At 41.3% G+C, this 21,429-nt stretch overlaps 1 long non-coding RNA gene across 1 annotated transcript; it reads right to left on the bottom strand.

Moving 5' to 3' along the window:
* Positions 1-2,244: 2,244 nt before the first annotated feature.
* LOC119883348 lies at positions 2,245-20,616 on the bottom strand. Its single transcript, XR_005440626.1, has 2 exons — positions 19,056-20,616; positions 2,245-3,519 (listed from the first exon to the last, which is right to left on the bottom strand). It is a non-coding gene; the product is annotated as an uncharacterized LOC119883348 (long non-coding RNA).
* Positions 20,617-21,429: the final 813 nt, after the last annotated feature.

Here is a 21,429-nt window from a genome sequence, read left to right as displayed (position 1 = left end):
TTTTTTTTTTCACAGCCAGTGTCTTTAATAATATGATTTAAAAAAAAGATTTTATTGTTGTTACTTTCTGATCTATCTTATTGTCAGACATTGAATGCCTGTCTCCACCTTGATAAAGCTTATTGGACTGCGTAAACACCAGAGAAATGAGTCCAGGAAACTATTGTCCTTGAAATAACAAAAAATCTTTATTGCAACTTAAGATTAAACAAAAGTTAGGCACCATCCACAATCACTTAGAATTTCAATCTTTATTCACAATTACATAATAATCAATAAAATCCTTAAAACACATTCCTGAACAATTGACTGATTGTCATGCTTCATTTGTAACACATTACACATTTCAAAAGTGTGTGCAATCAGATTGTATGTTGATTAGAGCACTACTGTGATGTATGCTTATGTGTGAATGTGTGTGTGTGTGTGTGTGTGATATCTCCTTATTGAGTTCCTGCTTGCTTTGGACCACAAGATGAACTTTTCCCTTCGGGGCAAAAGGTCACAGAGGATTGTGGGAGCACGCTGTTCCACAGGCTGCAGTTGCGTCACCACCAGTATTGAGTCAGGTGCGCTCCCAAGGATCCCACTGCCAGCTGCCGTCGAGGCAGGGATAATCTGCCTAAGCAGCTTTCACATGATTTCACCCACAGGGAAGAATTTAGGAGAGGTTTGTAAACCTCTTCAGACCTGGCCTTGGGAGCTTCTTCCTGCTTTGACTTAAGAGGTGAACAAGGGCTGTGCAGCAGACACCACACCAGAGAATACCTCACACACACACACACACACACACACACACACACACACACACACACACACACACACACACACACACACTTGAGACTTATCTAAAAGTCTAGGATATGTGCATCTAGTCCATTAGTGCTTTGTTCTCTGACTTTCTATTTCTAAGTATGCTAAAAACCCATCACCTATCATTCCATTAGCCATTACATTAAAAGCAAGAGATAAGGAACATAGATCAGATCTTATATAGATGTCCCAAGGGAGAATATCTCTACAACAGACAGAGAGTGGATTTATCTTCCTGAAAAGGTTGTCTGAAATTTCTGTGACCTTCTCTATGAGGGTCAGACTTGAACAGATGAAGTTAATTTACTAACAGCCAGGGGTCAAAGTCAATGGCCTGATGTCTATACATGCTGTGCAAATATGTGACTAGTATAACATATTCCAAAGGGCACCAGCAACCCTATCCTTGGAGGTAAGACTGTCTTACCTCTGTCTCAGTGAGTCTTCTGCGCAGGTCTGACTTTTGGCATTTGATAGCACTGCGGATCTTTTTTTTTTTTTTTTTTTTAGGAAAAGACTTAAATATAAGTGAAATCCCCATGCACATCCACACTTTTGGAGTTGCTTGGAATTCAGGTTGAAGTTCAATCAATAAACCATTTTCAGGTTAAAAAAGGGAGAGAACAGCAGAGAGATAATGTGGCCATTACCATTTAAAATGAACAATTAGTATTTTATTTTCCTTTCCTTTCTTTTTGTATTTACAGATGTGAAAAAAAAAACTCTACACTCTCTGTATCTTTCTGGCCTTCTTATCGCTCACAGAGTTCAAGCAGCCCCTCAACAGCAAAGAGAGATTAAAGCCTGCTGTGCTGTTCGTGCACTAACTAACCCTCACCAGATGCCTGCCTGGTGTTGATTAAAAGACTGCAATAGTGAAAAGTTTGCTATTAGTAAAAGTTATTGGCTAACCAACAGCAATCTTCAATTTAAGGACAACAGACCTTTTGTGGACATTTTGACCTGTCACAGCCAGATCAATAACAGGACTTATGGCTGCTTTCCATGGAAGTCTCAGGGCTCTAGGACTATGAATACTATTGCTGCATTCCAGACAACTCGGAGCTAAAAAATTTCCGACCTCCTACTAGAAAAGTACAATGGAAAGCCACTCAAAATCGGAGTTCCTGCTTGGGGAAAATCCATCTACCCTGGATTCATGAAGATGCAGTTGTCTGAAGTCACATAACAATGGCAGCACCCATGCAAGTGCTCATTATCAATGGTAAACCATCAATTAAAAGGCAATGTAAAGAATATTTGCCTGTATTTAAATAAAATTATACATACTATCATATAGTAAAACCTGATCTGCATGTAAATAAATGTCAAAATATGTCACCAGTGTTATTAGTTATCTGGTTACGGAAACAGTGGCTGAAAGTCAAAATATTAATTCAGCAAAACATTAAAAATGCCAAGAAACATGAAAACAGTAGGAAATATAACATTTACTGACTTTTACAGATTACCTACTGGTGTAGCTAGATGGGAACACAGTAACATATGTTCATGTTTTCATTGAAACATTTTAATTTACACCAAGGGCACTGCTGAGAGTATAAGTGTGTGCACACGGTCAGCCATGTTTTGTTTACAGTTGGCTATGTGAGCCTTGGAGGTTGCAAGTTGAGAATTTCAAATGGGAAATTCTGACCTCTGACTTTGACTGGAGCATTACTCACTGACACAGCTCACTGTGACACCTAAACGAGCCATCATTAATGTTATTAGTTTCACCTGTGCTTCCCTATATTGTAAGTCAAAGTGGGCGTCTTAAAGATCCTGTTTTCTGCTATTAAAGTGAACTGAGATCATGATGTTGGTGCCTGTGCAGCAGGATTAGATGGAAATGAATCTTAACATAAATCAACACAAACATCATTATAATTTTAATCCATGTTAAGTGCCAGGAGATAACTGCATTACTATATCACACTACGGTGCTAGTCACCATCTAATTTTCAGATACGGTAAATTGCTTGAGTAAGTGGTTACTATTACTGCTCACAGAGCAGCTCACACATTAAGAAGATTATTGTTTATGTTCCCTCTGCCAGTGTAATGTATTTCTCCAAACGGGAAGTGTTAAGTCCATAAGCCTGGACCCTGGAAAACCAATTTGCTGTAGTTCGGTTCCTGACATGTGAGTCTGAATGCAAGATTACTGGTAAATCTAAAAAAACAAACAAGTTATACAGTTATATTTGTTTTTGCCAATCTTTGTGATAATGTTGTAAATTATTTTACTGTATTGACATTTCAAAAGAGAGTTCCATGACCCCAATGTTGTGTTGTGGATTACAATTATTGTTTTATTGATCAACAGTAAAGCTACTGTGCACAAACACACACACAATTTTTGTAATTATTTTGTAAGACATTTCTTACAGTGTATGACTGCAGCTTAGTTACAAAACAAATGATACAGCCTTAATTCCAATTTGAAATGCTTTCCACTTAATATTAAGCTATGTAAAACAACCTAGCTAATAATGAATATATTATGATCAATGGTGTTTAGGTTGACTCAGTCTTCCTTTGATGATGCTCCTCTGTCTCTCTGTTTGCAGCTTCTGTCTGTTCACCTCTTTCTGTGATGCTGTTCTGCTTCACATCCTGCTGCTGCTCACCCTGCACAGCTGGCACAGCAGCTGGCATGGGCACAGGTACAGGCCACTCAGGTCTAGCAGCGCAGGTGAGGCACTTGTGGAAAGAGGGAGGAAGAGACGGATGAATGTGTGCGCACGCACACACAGACACACGCACACAGACACAGACACACGCACAGAGACACACACACACACACACACACACACACACACACACACACACACACACAAATTCAAAAAAATGATACCAGAAAGCAAAATAGTCCCATCCTGTTGGGTCAGGTGGATTCATCTTACTGCAGGTGCTTCTCCTCCAAGCCTCATGCATCCTTTCACAATCTCTTAATGCACTCACAGGCCGATTCCCTGGGAGCGGATCAAGCGGGCGAGTCACTGACCTGAAACTAACCTACACAATACACAGGGTCAAGGCATGATCCTTATGTCCACTTTTACGGCGTATTAATGCAGGTACTGGCAGTGCTACCTAAAGAGGATGTACAGGAGAGGAGTGGAATAATCACGTGTTGGTGTTTCCCATGTGTGTGTGTGTCTCACTGGATTTTGTGGGTTGAGGGTGATGAGGGAGCGTTCTGCCAAGTATAAGGGCAAAGAGGTAAAGAGGAGCAGAAAAGGAGATAAGGAGATTGGGACACCGACAGGGAACTAGGAGCCAGACCATGTTAAAAGAAGTCGAAAAAGAGGACTTCAGGCAGGCTGAGGAGGGAGGCTGCCCAGTTCTTGCTTCCATCTGCAATGTTAAGTAAGAGCTCGAGCAGTGAGAGAAGGCAACAGAGAGCATGTGTGCAAGGGAGAGTAAGCCGGGGCATCTGGTTTTGTTAAGGCCCCAGAACATTCCTTCCCTCTGTTCGACTAAGGCTGGCAGTTTTTTTAAAGGGACACGTTCCCTCTCATATCCTGCTCTGGGCATTGCCCTCTCTCTTGAAGTTTGATTTATGACTGCTGAGGGTCACAGGCAAGATGTCTGTCTGTTTATATGTGTGCTCTTCTGCATGACACTCAGGGTTGTTAAAGAAGAGAAGATGTTATAGAGAAGATAAACAGAAGATGTCCTTTTGACACAGAGGAGTAAAAGCAGAAACACGTTGACGACAGCAGCTGTCTATCCATTTATTTATTTCCTATTTAAGTCTTATTAGGTCAGGGTTTTTCTCACTATTCATCTTATAAATCTTATTGAAGAGCATGACTTCTATCACCATTAGCAATTAGGATTTTTCTAAAAAGTTATTAGTATCAACAATAATATTAATCCAGATGTAAATTGGAACCACTATCACATCAGTGTTTTTATAATGATTTTAGCCTCAGCTTTATAAGCTTTGTGCTGTGTTGATCTATAAGCTCCCCACATTGGTGGACAACGTCCAAACTCCTTGAATATCTAAATATACATTTCAGATGTTTGTTTTCCTTTAAATTGTAACTAGGAGTGGTATTTCAAGCCTTAAAGACTTGAATGTGACAGCTGATGCTCGACAAAAATATGTTTTTGGGATGATGCAAGCCAGGTGAAACTTACAATTGTACCAAAACTGTACAGCAACGTTAGTATAACACATAATTAAAAACAACCACTAACCTGCGCAGCTCTCATGAAAACTAACCCAAAATGACAGACAGAGTCTACAGTCCCATGATGCAATGCTTTTGTTACATGATACAGCAGGTGTCATGGTATGAATCTCAACACATGAACATGCCGCATAAGTAACAGGGTTTTTGTGTAGTGATGGACTAATGCTTATTATTGTGTATGATGGTCAGAGGCTGGATTCACTCCTGGGGATGGATGGGTCTTCAGTGCAGGGAAGGGCCGACCACAACAGTTCTTCAGCTGGCAGCTTTAGCTGGTACATGAGGACATAAAGCTTGCCAGTGAAGAACTGCTGTAGGTCAGCCAACGAGCACCCTATACCCAACATGTACCCTGTACATACCATAACCTGAAGAAGCTACAACCATAGTTTCTATTGAAAGTGACATTTTGAAGCTTTGATTTCAATTTGCCGCTTGCTGCCATCGGTGACTGTAACTGGGGAAAATAGGTAGTGAGGCAAACACACCCCTAAACACATCCCTGTTAAAGTCATAATATCTTCTTAATGAACATGAACTGATCGATAATAAAAAATAAGAGTTAAATGAGTTATTGAGGCCTTAAGTTCTTTGGACAACAAATTAAGGACTTTGTATTTACAGAGAAAAATGTGCAGTTGGAGATTTTTCTTTGGAAACAGCATCTAGCAACCATTAAATGTGCTCCATCTTAAGGCCCTTCCACATTGGCTTCAGCTTTTGGCCATGATGGTTGCCGCTTGGCACACAAACACACGCACACACACACGCACACACACACGCACACACACACACACTCCTTCTTTCTGGGCTGGCTTTAAAGGGAACTTGTTGTGGGACAGAGGTGAGGAGCTAGAGAGAGAAAAAGATACCAGAGATGAAGTTTTAACACTCTTTTGTCTTTATTTGTAAATATTGCGGTTTAGACTGTGTTTGAATGTGTTTGCACGCAGAAACAAACGAGATTCGTGTGCGTAACGGCGTGGAGGCTAGCCTGCATAAGACATGCCAGCCTACTGTATTAGCATTCTCTCTGCTTTTGCTATAATTGAACACAGTTAGTATTTGCTAGCTAGATAGCGTGGCCTCTGGTTACAGCCTGGAACTCATGATAGAAAACAGCTCTTGTCCTGTGGGGCAGTTCAGTTTTCAGCAGCCATACGGGGTAGAATGAAGGAATTTTCCTTGCAGTTGAGACACTTCACCGACATGTTAAGTATTTTGTTATTTCAACTTGAGAAACTCCCACAAATTTACATCCAAGTGAATGTCAGTTTAATATATTTTGGTAGAAGGATACAACCCTTAAGAGTAACTACACAGGGTCAATCTGGTCCATCATCTTCTTTGCTATGAAATAGTTTGACGGTTTAACCATGGCCCAACTAAGTGTTAGAAATTAAAAGTGACAAGAAAACCCTTTATGTGATGTGCCACTTTAACATTCCCTTTCCTATGGCCACTGTGTAATACTTACGAGTAGCCCCGGATTTGTCTTGCCTGGCTTCCATTCAGCTGGCTTGACTTCAACTATTGCAGTCACTCAGTCTGAAAAGCCTTTCCCTAGCAGCATATTCTTTCACAGTTCAAGGACAGGACTTTGGGCAAACTAGCTCTCAGCAGCACCGCGAACCCAGCAACCCCTGGAAACTCAACGAACCCCACGCTGCTCTGAGCAACAGTGAAAAGCTCTGGATGGCAGACACACACACACACACACACACACACACACACACACACACACACACACACACACAAACTCAGAAGAAGGGTCCCCCTTCCACTGAGACAAGAATTATGAATAGACTTGATCTTGTGCTGAATCCAGAGGGATCCATTGTGGGTGTGTAATACTGGAGATGCGATCCAGTGCAAAGGCTTCTCCTTTGTGAGAACATTTTGTAAAGAAGCACCCAATAGCTCCACTAGCCTTTGTTACCGGTGAGGAGATAAGTTTCTTTTGGCAGATTGTATTTAAAATGGGAAGAAGATTAAATCTTTACAGCAAAAAGGAAAGGGAGGTAAACAGATAAAAAGAATAAGAAGAAGAAACAGAAAGGGATGGTGAAAGGAGAACAGTAAACACTAGCAAGGTCAGAGATCAGCACTGCTACACTAAAACAAACTGGTGACCATGTAATAACCCCAATATGACACACAGGATGAAACAACAAGCCTCCCTCTGGCCATATAGCTCAAAACAGGATGTGCAACAAAAGCAGCCCATTTACAATCCAATTGCTTGCTAATCCAAGCTAGCAGAAATGCTGCACACGGAAGAATCTGAGTGAAGTTGTAGCAGAGGGTAAGATGATGAGAGCCTATTTTCTACAGAGAGATACACAAAAAAACCACACACACACAAAACACATTATCGTTGGCAGTAGGCCAGGGAAAAAGTCTACCGTTACCATCTTATCCCTGCTTTATATATAACGTTTTAATTCTATTACAATTATTTTAGCCTGATGCAAGCTACAGTCATTTTCACATGCTGTTACTGTAGCTTCCTCTGAAAAATTGACATCAAACATGTATTAAAATGAAAGTCAGAAAAACCTGTTTTCTCAGTAGTCTGGACATGCAAAGCTAAAGGGGAAATGGAAAGAAACACAAGACTGAGCACCAAAGTGTGCAAAACCAAACAAAAAATGACTATATGACATTCATTTACATCCTCTTAATAAAACAATTACATCTATTGGTTGGTTTTTCACATAGCATAAAAAATGAAGTTATGCCTCTGGTGAATTAAAAAGCTTGTTGTGACAGAAAGATGCAGTTGTGTCTCTCTAAATGTAATTTCAACCCCTTATTCCTTAGCTATGTTCTTTCTCTGCTCACGATATGTGAAGCCTGCACACTACACGCACACAGGGGCCATCCCAGAGTGGAGAACACAGTGTACCCGGAGTGATTTATTACACAGAGCTGACGATTCCCAGGACAATTACAGCCAGCCTAAGCAACAGGCTGAAAATGGCTCCTCGGAGTGTGTACGCACAAACACAGAAAACACACAAGAAGCACACAGTGCATGTGTGTATGAGTGATTCAAGCAAGCGATAACTTAAATCATGGAGACCAAGGCCTACTGTCCCCAAATTGAGTCATTATTCTTAGGCTGCTCATACACAGAGAAACATCCCATATATGTTTGTATTTCAGGTGTTATCAGCTTTTTGTCTGAGGCAGCACAGTGGCTGCTTAGGAGAGAGATTTACAAAATATCTGTTGAGCTACAAAAGCAAAAACAAACCTCTGAAACACAAGCAAAAACTAGGCCAAACGGTGTGATTAGTGGTGATGGGGATGAGGTGGTGGTTAACTTTGGGTTAGGATAAGGGCAAACGTTAAACTGAAGTGAGGTTTGACTAAAATAACACTTTAACCAAAGTCTTGTATAGTGCAAAGTCACTCACTTAGCTCATGCCTTTTAAACATAAATTACGACCCCATGACACTTTGCAAAATAGCATATATCAACATATCCTCATAACAGAAAGTGATTTCACTTCACACAGAGAGCAATCCCTCCGGGAAATGGGAAACACCCTCATTTGTTTTCAGTGCAACCTAACTCGTTACGGGGTGTCTGTAGGATTGCTCTGAGCTGTAATGGTCTTTCTATATCTAAGTGCTTAAGTATGATAAAAAAACACAGATGGTGGAGAATGGATTAAATCTTTAAACACTTGCCAGTAAAAACACATCCCAGAGGGCCGTGCAGGGAATGACTTGGCCAACGCGAAAGAATGGGAAGCCCCATAAATCATTTCAAGAATGCCATTTCTCATCCAAAAAAAATGCATCCAGTCCGTATTATGACATTTGTACAGTTCTAGTGTTACGGGAATAAGAGGTAATATAAGCTAAATGTTTCTCCAGCAGCATGAGACGGCAAAATGCTACCATGGGGATACTTCATACCACCACACAAAAATCTAAGCCGGATTGCATGCATGTATGTAAAGGTAGGGTTAATGCTACAGTTGAGTATACTTTAGTATATGCTGTGTGTCCTCCAAAGGCCTCAACAATGTCCATTTCACAAGCAGCAACACCCGGCCCTGGTCTTTTTCGTTATCACAGTAATCTAAAATATGTTCCCTTGAAAGCTGCGAGCTTGGCAGAACAGCCAATGTTAGCGTTAATAAAGCAACCTTACAGCACACCCCAGAGTTATTAGTCCAATAGCAGCATAACAGTCGCACATATCCAAGTCCACTTTGTCACGTATCAAATGGATGTCCGTTATAACAGAGAAAAAAACCCTGAATTTGTTATATTTGACGGGATCCTGGCATTAGGTTCTCCCATAATGTTAATGGGACCTCATATTAATACAACGGCAAGTCCTAAAACACTTGCTGCTTGGAAAGAAAAAGTTTATCGACTAGCAAGCTTTATATTTTCTGGCAACAAAAATAATCCAAAACGTGTTTACTTGGATTTGTTAGAATTTTCCTATGATCTACAATACCAAATCAACAATAAATGTACCTGTAATGTAGATTCTGTAAAGTAATGTCTTAGGAAAATGGTCATTTCTCAATCAAACCACCTCCAGCTAAAATAAATTAAATAAAAAGCACCATAAAAATGCTCCTTTTGCTTCTGCATCTTTCAGCACATTTGTCACATATGCTGCATAAAGTGTGAGTGTCTTTGTTCTGATCACCAGCTCATTTACAGTTAAATATCAATCTGATTTTAATCTCATCTTTAATTCTGATCACACGAGAAACCAGGCAGCACTTGTTCAATCAGCTGTGTCATTTGCTTCACTCTTCCAGGCATAATCAAGGATCCGTGTTTGCATTAATCTTGCTCTGAGAACTATTAATGGCCACATTAAAATGTTTAAATGATGCTTTTTGCTAGTGGAGAACGAGTCCAACTATTTAGAAGAAATGTGATTATGACAATTCAATACTACTATTTGCAATTCTCTGTGTGCACATCAGCACATCAGTATATGCACTTTTACACTGATGGTGTTGAGCCCATAATCCTTTACCCAAGGCAAATTGCTTTTAAGTCAAGAGCGGATCAATATATTTGCCAGTGCTTTCTTCCTACAGTCTTAATTTGAAATAGTGAGAGGAAGGGGAATTCAATTCAAGAAGCATATACATACACACAAACACAAAAATGCAAACATTGCTAAAGAGTAATTTCAAATGGAGAGACATGCTAACACTACCACTCTGTCAGAGTGGGTTCATCCGTTGTACTGCTTGCTTCTCAAAATGACCACATAGGGGGGACAAGCTGGAAGTGACTGGGGCTCTGATCATTGGGAGTGTGTGTGTGAGAGGGACAATGTGTATTCATGAGGTATGTGAGTGAGCAAATACATGTACGCATTGGGAGATGGAGGGTAAAGGAAGAAAAAAAAAGTCCACGCTCTGTTTTCCAGAAGCACCACCAGCTCGTTCTCTCACAACATGCTCACGTTATGTGAATTGTGAAATCCTTCTCAACACTGCTGACAGAAAATGAGGTAGCGTTTGTGTGTGAGTGCAGATACTGTACATGTTCTGGAGCCCTGTGCATCTATATTGTATCATCTGTATTTGTGCTCATGGCTGCTTTTTATCTGGATATAAATAAATGATTCATAATGAAACCGGTTACAGTTGGAAGAACAACTTCCAGTGGTAGAAAACAGGAATAAGGCATTCTTTGAATGTGGACTGACGCCCTGTGAAAAGGCTAATGTGTTCCTCATGAGAGGTTTTGTCTAGTACAGCTGTTCCCCTGGTAGGAAACATCCAGTAATGTCCCAAACTGAACTGCCGTAATAAGAGGTTTTCTTCTAATTTGAGGGCCGAAGCTGGAGGGTTGGGGGTGAAAGAGAGGGACATAGAGAAAGACAGCAGTAAGGGTGGGGCCCATGAAACATGGCATAAACAAGTGACTCAGACACACTCACACACACACACACACGCACACCATTGTTTTCTCTCAACAGGACATTATTGCTCCAAAAATACACATTCAAATTCAAAAACCTGACAGCAATTATGCCACAGTCATTATCCACACACGTGTGAACTTTTGCAGGCCCCTTTGATCCAGAGAGCACAGCTTGTTAATGCACTAACTTTCTTCAAGAGCACAACGGTATTTGCTTAATATAAGAGGTGATGTCAACTGGCAGGAAGTCAGCAGGTGGGAAAGAGGAAGAGGAAATGGCCCTTCCACTGAAGTCCTGCAAGCATCTGACAGAATTCTACTGAGCACCTGGAGCCAGGAATGCATGGGAACAGTATAATAATGTGTGTGTGTGTGTGTGTGTGTGTGTGTGTGTGTGTGTGTGTGTGTGCAGGAAGAGGGGGAGACCTGAGGCCTATAATATGAAGCAAGCTCAACATAGACAGGATATCTTTTTGTTATCTGGCCTCACTAACCCTAACAATCGTGATCACACAAAGTGGTCACACAACGCTGGCTATCAAGTCTGTAAGTCAACACAGGGTTTCCCAATCCAGCCACGAACGCCCCTTACATTAAAAGGGCGGTGTTTGCAGCAGATGACCAATAGCAAACATGGACAACTCTACTGGCAGCAGAACGGCATATTTTACAAACAAAAAGCAAACTATAAAATTAGACAAATACAAAGAAGGCAAACACGTAATCCATGCTAAAAGCAACACAGCTGCGGCTGCGAGTAGATCTGACTATAATTACATTTGTTTATTCCGTTAAATTAATGTGTTGCTTAGATGTATTCTTATGCTGTGTATAACAATTTTAGCCTTATTCTTTCAGCTGCAAGCGGCGGTGTGTAGGCGTTCTGACATTCAAAAGCCACTGCACTAAATAAGCGGTTGTTCAACTCACTTTCAAGAACGTCTCATCACAAAAAGAAAACAACTATTTCTTTTAGCGGCTGCGTCAGGTTGTGTGAAATGGACTTGGGAGCAAATAAAAAAGAAATATACAAACATTTCAAATTAGTAAGTAGACTTACTGTCATATCTTAAAAATGCAAGTACATGGCTTTAGTGCTTCCATAAGTCTCTGTTGATATCGGTACACAAAAGCATCTTTACATCTCCCACAGCATAAAAGTAAAACAGTCTGTGGGATCTTCTATGAATGGTGATGCCATTTCCCAAGAGAACTGACTGGTCAGTAGGTGGTTTTAGACGCACTGATCTCGTATCTTGAACATAACCTTCTCCGGAGTGGTTTCAGCCATTCAGCATAGGTTACTGTGGCGATGTACCTTGGTAAGAAGTGCCCCACTGTCGTGGTACTGAAAACCCAGTGTTAAACCTGAAGTTACCTCGAAAAGCTCAAATCCTGCTTCGTAGAATAAGCCCCTGGTCCAGGTGTTCCCACCATGCACAGATGAGACAATGACGCAGCATGACTCTGCGGGTGTGTTTGCGTGTGTGTGTGTAGGTGTGTGTGTGTGTGTGTGTGTGTGTGTGTGTGTCTGTTTCTGATGCAAGCTCCCTGTGAAGGACAAAGAAAGTGTCAAATTTTCTACACACACAGATCAAATCATCCTTTGGAAAATATAACTGAACAGGAGGGAGAGAGAAAGCTCTGGAGACAATGAGATACAGAAACATAGGGATGGAAGTAAGGGTGTGAACACTGGGTAAAGGGGCCCAACATAAAGAAAAGATTTGTGTGCTTCCTCTGGCTGTCATCTCTCCTCCTACCACTGGGAAGAAGTGTGTCAAAGAGTACATTGTTTCTCTCTGTGTATCTGTTTGTGTCCATCCCTTGCCCTGGCTAACTGCCCCCGTAGTCTCCACAAATTCATCCTCACACTCTCTCTTTCTGTATATATTTTAATATATAACCTTTTTATGACTCTCTAACTAGCAATTTAGTTATGGTGCTGAAAGACAGGAAATGCCTCTAGGGCAAATGAATAAGAAGTGACAGCTGCCCATGTGTGGTAAGAAACCCAGAGAATCTCCTCAGTATCATCCCTTCACCCCACCCTTCCCCCCTCCAGAGAAGGAGAAAAAGACACAGATGGCTGGAACATGCCATAGACCATATCCTTACTGACCAAAGACATTTTCTTCCTTTCTGCCTTTCACATTTGTGTGGAGACAAATATTTACTTCGCGCCAGCCTTGATTTGCACCAGCACCTCCTTTGTCACTATCACAAATAATCTGTGGAATATTTAATATTATCTGTTATGTCATTCTTTTATTTCCCATTTAAAATTGCTCGATTGACTATTTTGGATGCATTTTAAATTGAATGTCTTTTTTCAAATAGAGAGAGAGAGGTCAGGTCACGCAGTGAAGCTTATGAGTTTTGTGCACATCGCCTCAACAAGGAGGAAACTGGTAAAATGTCAAAAAGAAAATCTAATTTGTTGAATTTCTTCAAACCAGTAGGTCAGTCAGACCCTAAGCTGGCCAAAGTAATTTTGGCAGATCAACAGGGTGGTGATAATAGCACTGTATGTTGGCAAGAGGTTTAATGCTTTTTGGTGTCTAAATATTTTGATTACTGTAAGCCCCACAGCTAAGCATGTGGGTGTCTGAGATGTGAAATGGTGAATTGAGTATGGATAAATTAGGGGTACGTGTGTAGGAACGGCACTCTCTGCAGTACTGAATCAGACAGACAGAACACGTCACTTAGCCTGCCTGCTTTTCATAGTTGTAAAGCCCCCCACCCATAGTAGCAATCTACAGACAGAAGGGAAATGCAGGGAAGTGAAGGGACAGTCAACCAGACAGTGAGAGACACAGAGAGACACAGAGAGGGAGAAAGACTGTAAACAGCTGTTTCTACGCACCTCCCCCTGCTGATTTTGAACGATTATTGTGAATGCTGTGATTAATAAATGTATTTAGTTTTGGTTTACTTTTTTTAAGTTTTAACAGCTACTGTGGATTTTTGATGTGTTACGTGACTTTTTCTCTCCCCCTGACCGAACAGCTCCCTTTCTGTGTTCTGGGACCTCCTGATATACAAATTAAGCACCGCTTCACGCAGTCCAAACTCAACTGCCTTTAGCCTGTCTCAAGCAGATCAGCACCCATCAAGGGTTACTACGCTAATGTGGCCGGGTCCCCGCCCAACAAAGAGGCTGTAATTTGGTTTATTGGTTCCTGGTTTTATGAGCTAAATTTCTAATTAGATTGAAAAGGATTAAGAACTTCTCATCTATTACACTGACAGAAAATAAATTGATGAGCTGATGACAGTTTGGTTGGTCAATGAAAAACCATGGCAAGTGGAGGTCAACTGCCATCACACTCAACTGAACAGGCTGTGTATGTGTGAATGTGTGTAGGGGGCATCGCCAGGGTATGTTAGACAAAAAAAGAGTGTTTGTGTAAGTGTGTGTATCTGTGAGTGAGTGTGTTTCCTGCCGTTCTGGCCCCAGCTGTACCCAGATGGCCTGAGAGCACAGTGTGCTAAGCTAACAGAGATGAGACAGACCTTCACCCTGAGTTAGTGAGCTGGAAGAACACTGTGGTCTGACACACATAATAATACAGGTCCACATTTAATCCGCAGAAGTCATGCCTTATCAAATATCCTCTATTACATTGTACAAGTATTTAGTGAATACATTAGATACGACATGACGTTAGTATCCAATAGTTTAAATTATTAAATAAATCCTGTGCTAATTACCACATGTCTTGATTGAGATTATTACTGACACATTTACTCAAGTAAAACCAACTAACGGTCTTTACTTTAAGTTACTCATGTCCTGACGTGTCCACACATTAAACAAATGTGGCTTTCAAGTTAAGCTCCCTGGTTCTCTGACCAAGTCCTCCTCATATCATCCCTTTGTTTCTTTCTTTAGTTGATATGCATTACAAGTAATATAAAAAAAAATAATGTAGTCACAAAATCTAACAATCGCATCCGCTGGTATTAAGCCTATTTAATTTATGAAAGCATGGAAAGAAATATAAGAAGTCACCAGTTCTTTTTTTAAACACGACAAACAGTCCAAAACTCAAAGTAATTACATTTAAAATTATATAAAACAGAGAAAAGCAGAAAACCCCCTCAGTTAAAAAGCAGAAACCAGCAAATTTCACTTTTTTCCACAATTAAATAACTAAAACAAAAACTCGATTATCAGAATTGTTGCAGATGAATTCCCCTGTCATTCGACTGAAGCTCATTCCTTATCAGTATGCTGCATACGTAAAGACATCATAACAACAGTACAAGACGGTGCAACACAAATGTAGACAGCACCAGCGTAGTCCACATTAAAGAAGCCATCTTCTACTCACCACTCATCTTTCCATCTGCAGCTTCTGGATGAAGACGACTTGGTCATGTAAACTTCAACCTATTAAGTTATTTGTATATGAGTTTCTGAAGTATGTGTATTCCTGTCTTTACTACTTTCTCCTTTTAGCCCATCCATTGCCTATTTCTATCACTCCACCTTTCCACCTTCCCATCATTCTTAAACTCATCTTTATCTTCTTCTCCTGCCTTCCTTTAATTTTCCTCCATCTCCTTTTTCACTTCTGGGATCTATTTTGTCCTTTGACATACTCTTCCTTGCTCTACCTCCATTTTATCACCTTTCTCTCTTCCTTATCCTGCTCTGCACTCTCTATGTCTTTAGGTTGGTCAGTTCAGCAAGGCCAAGTTACATTCCTGGGATGCCTGCTACATATGGTCCACATTCCAGCCAGTCTGCCGAGAGGCCCACCGCTCCTCACCGCTGGCTCTGCAGAAACCAGCCCAAAGCTGAGCGTGCTACGGCATTGCTCCAGCCTAAAATAATCTTCACACAGCTTTAGTTTAGCTCAGCCTGTGCCTGCGTGAGGCTAGATCTTTTTAAGCCTCCCAAACTCAGAACTAAAAGGTCCAACCTGAGCCTACAATGACGTTAAATTTAGCTCTCTTTCCATGCACATACAGACTGCTGTAGCTGTTCTCTGTACATATGTTCCCCCAGGCTACTATCTGGCTCTATCCCTGCTTTTTAAGTAGATCACCCTACAGTAAAGTGTGAAAAAACTAAACATGGATACTATCTATTCAGGAGATCACAATGTTCACACACACACACACACACACACACACACACCACGAGTGAATCATCCCATGGCTCGAATACTTTGCAGTCTGGCAGCTCCATGTGGAAAACTTACTAGGTGCCCTATACAGGCATGAATCTGAGGCCGAGCTGCAGACAAAATAGGCCAGGATTACTCTAATAAACTCATTACGTTTGTAATTAGCAGATACAACTGTTCTTTTGTTGTTAGTTGTACACTTTTGCTGCGAGAAAGATCCTTTCCAGTGGGCAGGCACACACTGACTGTGCAACATGCGTTGTCCATACGAGTACGGGCTAGTCTGGTAAACCACACGCAGCCCTGCTGAGGAGTGGTGACAATCTCTCTCCGTATGAGGCAGTTACAGAGTAGTTCAGGACACAGTTGGAATACTGTTAGCGCTGCATCACATACTACTATATCTTGCCATGCTGCACACACCCACACATCCTTGTCCTGTGCATGTGTGCAGACGCAAGCACAGACAGAGAGCACATCTGTCTCTCCATCAGACGAGACCATACACACACCTACGTACAGCATGACAACACCTGCCATGGAGCTTTGGTTGTCTAATCCAGGCACATACCCTTTCAACCCACTTATAATTTTATACTCGTTAACCTCTTTCAACTGTATGCAACACTTTTCTTTTATTTCTCTTACATTCACCAAAAATTGCAGGAGTCATGCTAAAGCGTGTAAAAAATATTTGCCTAAGCTAGTCAAAGTTTGCCCTCTGAGGCTGTCAGGGTGTGGCCATAAAAATGGGCAACCTCACTGCAGCTACCGCATTTCCACCGCAGATCCTCCCCGCTTTGATTGGCCATCAATAACAGTCAATGTTCAGTCCTGCTCAGTTACACCAAGTCACCTGATGGGTTGGTCATTCATAAGCATAAGTTAGCATAGGAGGAGTGACTCATCAAATGGCACGTTTAAAAAAAAAATCTATGGTTCTGATCAATGTCAGCAACTCTGAAGGGGCAAAACGGTTCCAGATCTTTCTATGGTTATTTTGGAAAGTAAAAGGCCTGTCAGGCTAAACCCTTCCCGAACTGTCCATCCACAAAAATACACACATTTGCATTAAATATGTTAAATACTCAAACACACAAAACACAAAGATGAAACGCAAGATGACAAGATGACTTGGCATTTGACTCTATTTTACAGGGCACAGGGACACAAAATTATTGGTGCAAACATCAGAATCCAATCTTTCTCCCCTCATACGTGCCCTTTCTGTGTGTTTGTGTGTGTGTGTGTGTGTGTCTGGGGAGTGGCGCAATGGACGTCACTGCTGGGCGGCTGTATTAATCACATATAGCCACGCAGAGATAAGGACTGTGCCGGCTAACCACTAACACACATACGTATGTACATAGGTCAATCCAATGTGGCTAAACAATTAAAGCCCAGACAAAGCAAACACTCTAACAAGATGACAAATGGAGAAAAGGAGAGAAAGAGAGTGGAAAAGAGCCCATAAGGGAGTAACTTCTTAATGGTAGAGTGGTACACTATACTACTGCAAGAGGCGAATAATGATGTCATCTGTACAGCAATTTAACTGAGGATTCATAAAGTCATTAAATTCTTTACAGATGAACAGTAATTACTCTTGGGTTGCATGAATGCAGCTACTGAGGATGCAGATTCGGATCCATTTTTACTCAAAAAACCTGCCACTGGCATGCATTTATAACCTGCAGCACATTTCATGCAGTTAAAATCTTTCTAAGTTCACTATGTAACATCAACAACTGTTTCACATCCTCTTTTTTTCTTTTCAACACTCACAATGCATAATTGTAACCAAAGTCAGTGAGGTCTTGTAAATACTTTATCACACTCCTATATGTGAAAATTGTCCCAACACAGCACTTCTTGCATGGGGGTGGGTGGGACATGACGGGTGTGCTGGAACTCCCACATTATTACTGCAGAGGTTAATTCTCCTAAATTTAAACTTATTAACAGCCAGATGTGTCCAGTGGCCAGTACTCTGACCGGCCTGCAGCATGTATAATTCACCATTCGTACCAAAAGAGGGGATAATTGAGGAAAGGCTAGGCAGTGGGGGAAGCCGAACTAAACCCTGTGCAACTAATAAGCTTTTTCAGAGCATCTCCAGCCTTAAAAATGCATTTTCTTTGATATATTATGTAAATTTGGAGGAGGAACAGAGGGAAAAAATTACATTATTACGTTTGCAACTTAAACAAGTAACCTTGTCAGTACTGGGTAGGCCCTTTGTAGCAATGGGAGCCTTACGAATCCCTCAGAACTTCAATCTGGGAGGTTGGGGGGGCGGGGGGGGCAAATGCCTTGGCAACAGAAATGACCGTGATTTTTACAAGGTCATGTTATCCATGAGGAGATATTATGCCTTGCAAAGTTACGACAAGGTCTGAGCCGTCATTTGGCAGACATAGATGGGACACAGGTGGAAAAAGCCACTGGTTGCTAAACAGAATGTGAAGTAGGGGAGTTGCAGTTCGCAGCCTTATTGAGTTACATCCAGACTCAAGGTGGTTTTCTACCAAAGACTTTGAGCTTTGAAACCTGAACTTTGATAAATTATCATATTTTAACATATTGCCTTCCTTAAAGTTGATATATTTAAACTGAGATTACATATGTAAAGGTTTGAGTGTCCTTAACACAGCCTATAAAATTACATAATCCCTGTCAATAGAATTCAAAGAAAATGGGGGGCAGAGTACATAAGCTGTCTGAACTTGCAACAGGTTGATGACCACAGAGCAATAACCAGGGTGCCAGTAAAAAAAGGCAAGCAATGAAAAGCAAAACAGGCAAAGGAAAAACACAACAACTTTAAGCTATAAAAACTACTATATGCACAAATATCTATACATGACTTCATTGTCATTGGTGAAGTAGACAAATAAGGTTTGATTCATACTGTTACAACTGAGTTGTACACATTCCAAAAGTTGACTCAAATCCACCCTTGACTTACCTCCGCCAATTTATAACCTCTGTAGATTCCTGGAAGTAGATCCTGATGCCATGGTCGAAAGTTGGTTTAAAGAAAGGAAGATCTACTGTCGGCACCTGGGGATACTGAGGGGGAAAAACAGCAGAAGACAAGCTTGAAATGGGAAATGAATGACGCGAGGGGGAGAGAGAGAGAGAGAGAGAGAGAGAGAGAGAGAGAGAGAGAGAGAGAGAGAGAGAGAGAGAGGAGGAGGAGGAGGAGGAGGACGAAGAAGAGGTGGGGGCAACTCTCCACATCCATGTTGCGCTACAAAGGGTGGGGCCTTGAGGAATTCACTCTATGTGCTTTCCTCTTGACTTAAAGCTTATCTTAATTAGACTATACAGGGTCAGACTGGCCGTGCACTCAATTATGAGTTATTGTGGTATCAACGCATCGCAAGAGTGAGGAATGACTCCACGATATTCTTTAACAAGTCGCAGCAGACTACTGTAATAAAGACCCAACTCTTATATTCCGCTCCTTCCCTACCGGATTTAGATTCATTCAACGCCCAAACGTTTGCTTTGGGAAAAGACACACCCGCCAGTCCTATTCTCTTTTCTTCGCACTGTAACTACAGAACATAAAGATTTTATATAGGCCTCAGCCGACCGACACACCACCTTCAGTACCAAATTATTCCTTTTCTTCTGTTTAGAGTGACACTGCATCTTAATAAAAATATGAAACATGATAAAAATGCCTTTGAGATAACACCACAGCACGTCCTCTCTTGTGGCCTTCAAATGTCACCTCCGCTGAAAAAAAGTTTGCTAAATGTATTTGACAGTCGCACTTACTTTGGTTCAGGTAAATCCACTGGCTCCGCCGAGGCACTTGTCAGTATGGCAATACTATCTCAAATATGCGCAATTTGTGCCGCACTTGGATGAGATTTGAGGATTATTAGGCTCTGTTCGGACTGTTTCCCCCACGCCCAGTTTGCCTGTGGCATTCAGCAGGGCTGGCTACTGTAAAGTTGCCACGTCCGTTACATTTCACAGAATTATGAAACCAAAACGATCTGCCAAGCAGTAAAAAAAAGGAAGAAATACTCGACCCACTTCTTAACTGCGTAATAGTCAAATTAATCTAGGCTATTGCTAGGGATAAGCCAAAAAGGTGCGCACATTAAGATGGCAATACATTTGTTATGTAATAGCTTCCCTGATGAAAATGACTGAATATTTAAAGCCATTGGTACATAATAAGCGGCTCAGCACTGAGTGGCCACTCCCGAGTAGAAACAATCGTTTTTTTGACATTTTTCAGTGCAGAAGCCTTACAGAAACCCTCAGCCACACCTTAACTCTCAATCAATTTTTTTTCTGACAGCTCCAGAGGTTTCGACGAGACGCGAAGCCCACAAGTTCACCCTGACAAGACTGTCGCTTTGTGTGTCTCCCGTGTCAACGTTTAAACCTCTACAAAAAAGAAAAAAGAAATGTAAAAACGATCCAATCTGAGTATCCGGTTGGCCGGTCTCCCCCCACCCCCGCCCGTGCTGCTCGCTGCTCGCTGCTCCTCGGGGCTCCCTCCCCGGTCTCTCTCTCCGCTCCAACTCTTCTCTTCAAACCGGCTTCTCACTCCGATCAGCTGGCAGGGCCGTGACGTCAGCACCCACAACTGGCCAATCAGACGCGAACCGGAAAAATCCCCGCTGACACCCACTGTGTACGCACGATGACGATCAGATACATCGGCCAATGTCAATGCAGATGTCTGTGAGAAATAAGGCGGGGTCTAGAAATAGTGACCAATGGGATTACATCCGCCCAATGGAGCCGTTCCATCCTCTGACCTATTAGGTGTTGGGAAGTATAAGCTATGTGTGAAGTGTCGGGAACTTTTCGACACCAGCAGGCCACACATGAAATTGAATATAATGAAATTGAATAATTATAGAGAGTTGAAGTAAACGTCTGAACTTACTATTACTGCAGGTAATGACGCCAGTCAACACTTCATAGCTTTGCGTATCACACCAAATGTCAAAGTCAAATGTTGTCTATTCAGTTGTCTACTTGTCTCCTATTCTATTCAAGTCAGGTCAATTTTTTATATAGCTGAAAAAATCACAAATTTGCTTTATTCACTATCTTCATACACTAAATGCAAATCCCACAATTCTATTCTATTCTATCATATTCTGGCAAAGGCCTTTTTTGTCTTTTTTCTAACAGTGATGAGTCAAATTCAGACATAAGGCTTGCATGGTCTAGCATTGCATTATTAAATCAAACGTCTCACCCTTTATTGACCTTATGCTGTAGCCTACTTGCTCCTCACCTCCATTTAGGATCAAGGTGGCTAACACTCTGCTTTTAAATTTAATCTTAAAACCTAATTTCTA

This window comes from Micropterus salmoides, unplaced genomic scaffold (genome assembly GCF_014851395.1).
Source record: "Micropterus salmoides isolate LMB-PRFRI ecotype aquatic unplaced genomic scaffold, ASM1485139v1 Ms_hic_scaffold_3, whole genome shotgun sequence".
Classification (NCBI taxonomy): domain Eukaryota; kingdom Metazoa; phylum Chordata; class Actinopteri; order Centrarchiformes; family Centrarchidae; genus Micropterus; species Micropterus salmoides.
Note: the sequence above shows the minus strand (reverse complement) of the source record. Positions and strands in the feature narration are given on the sequence as shown.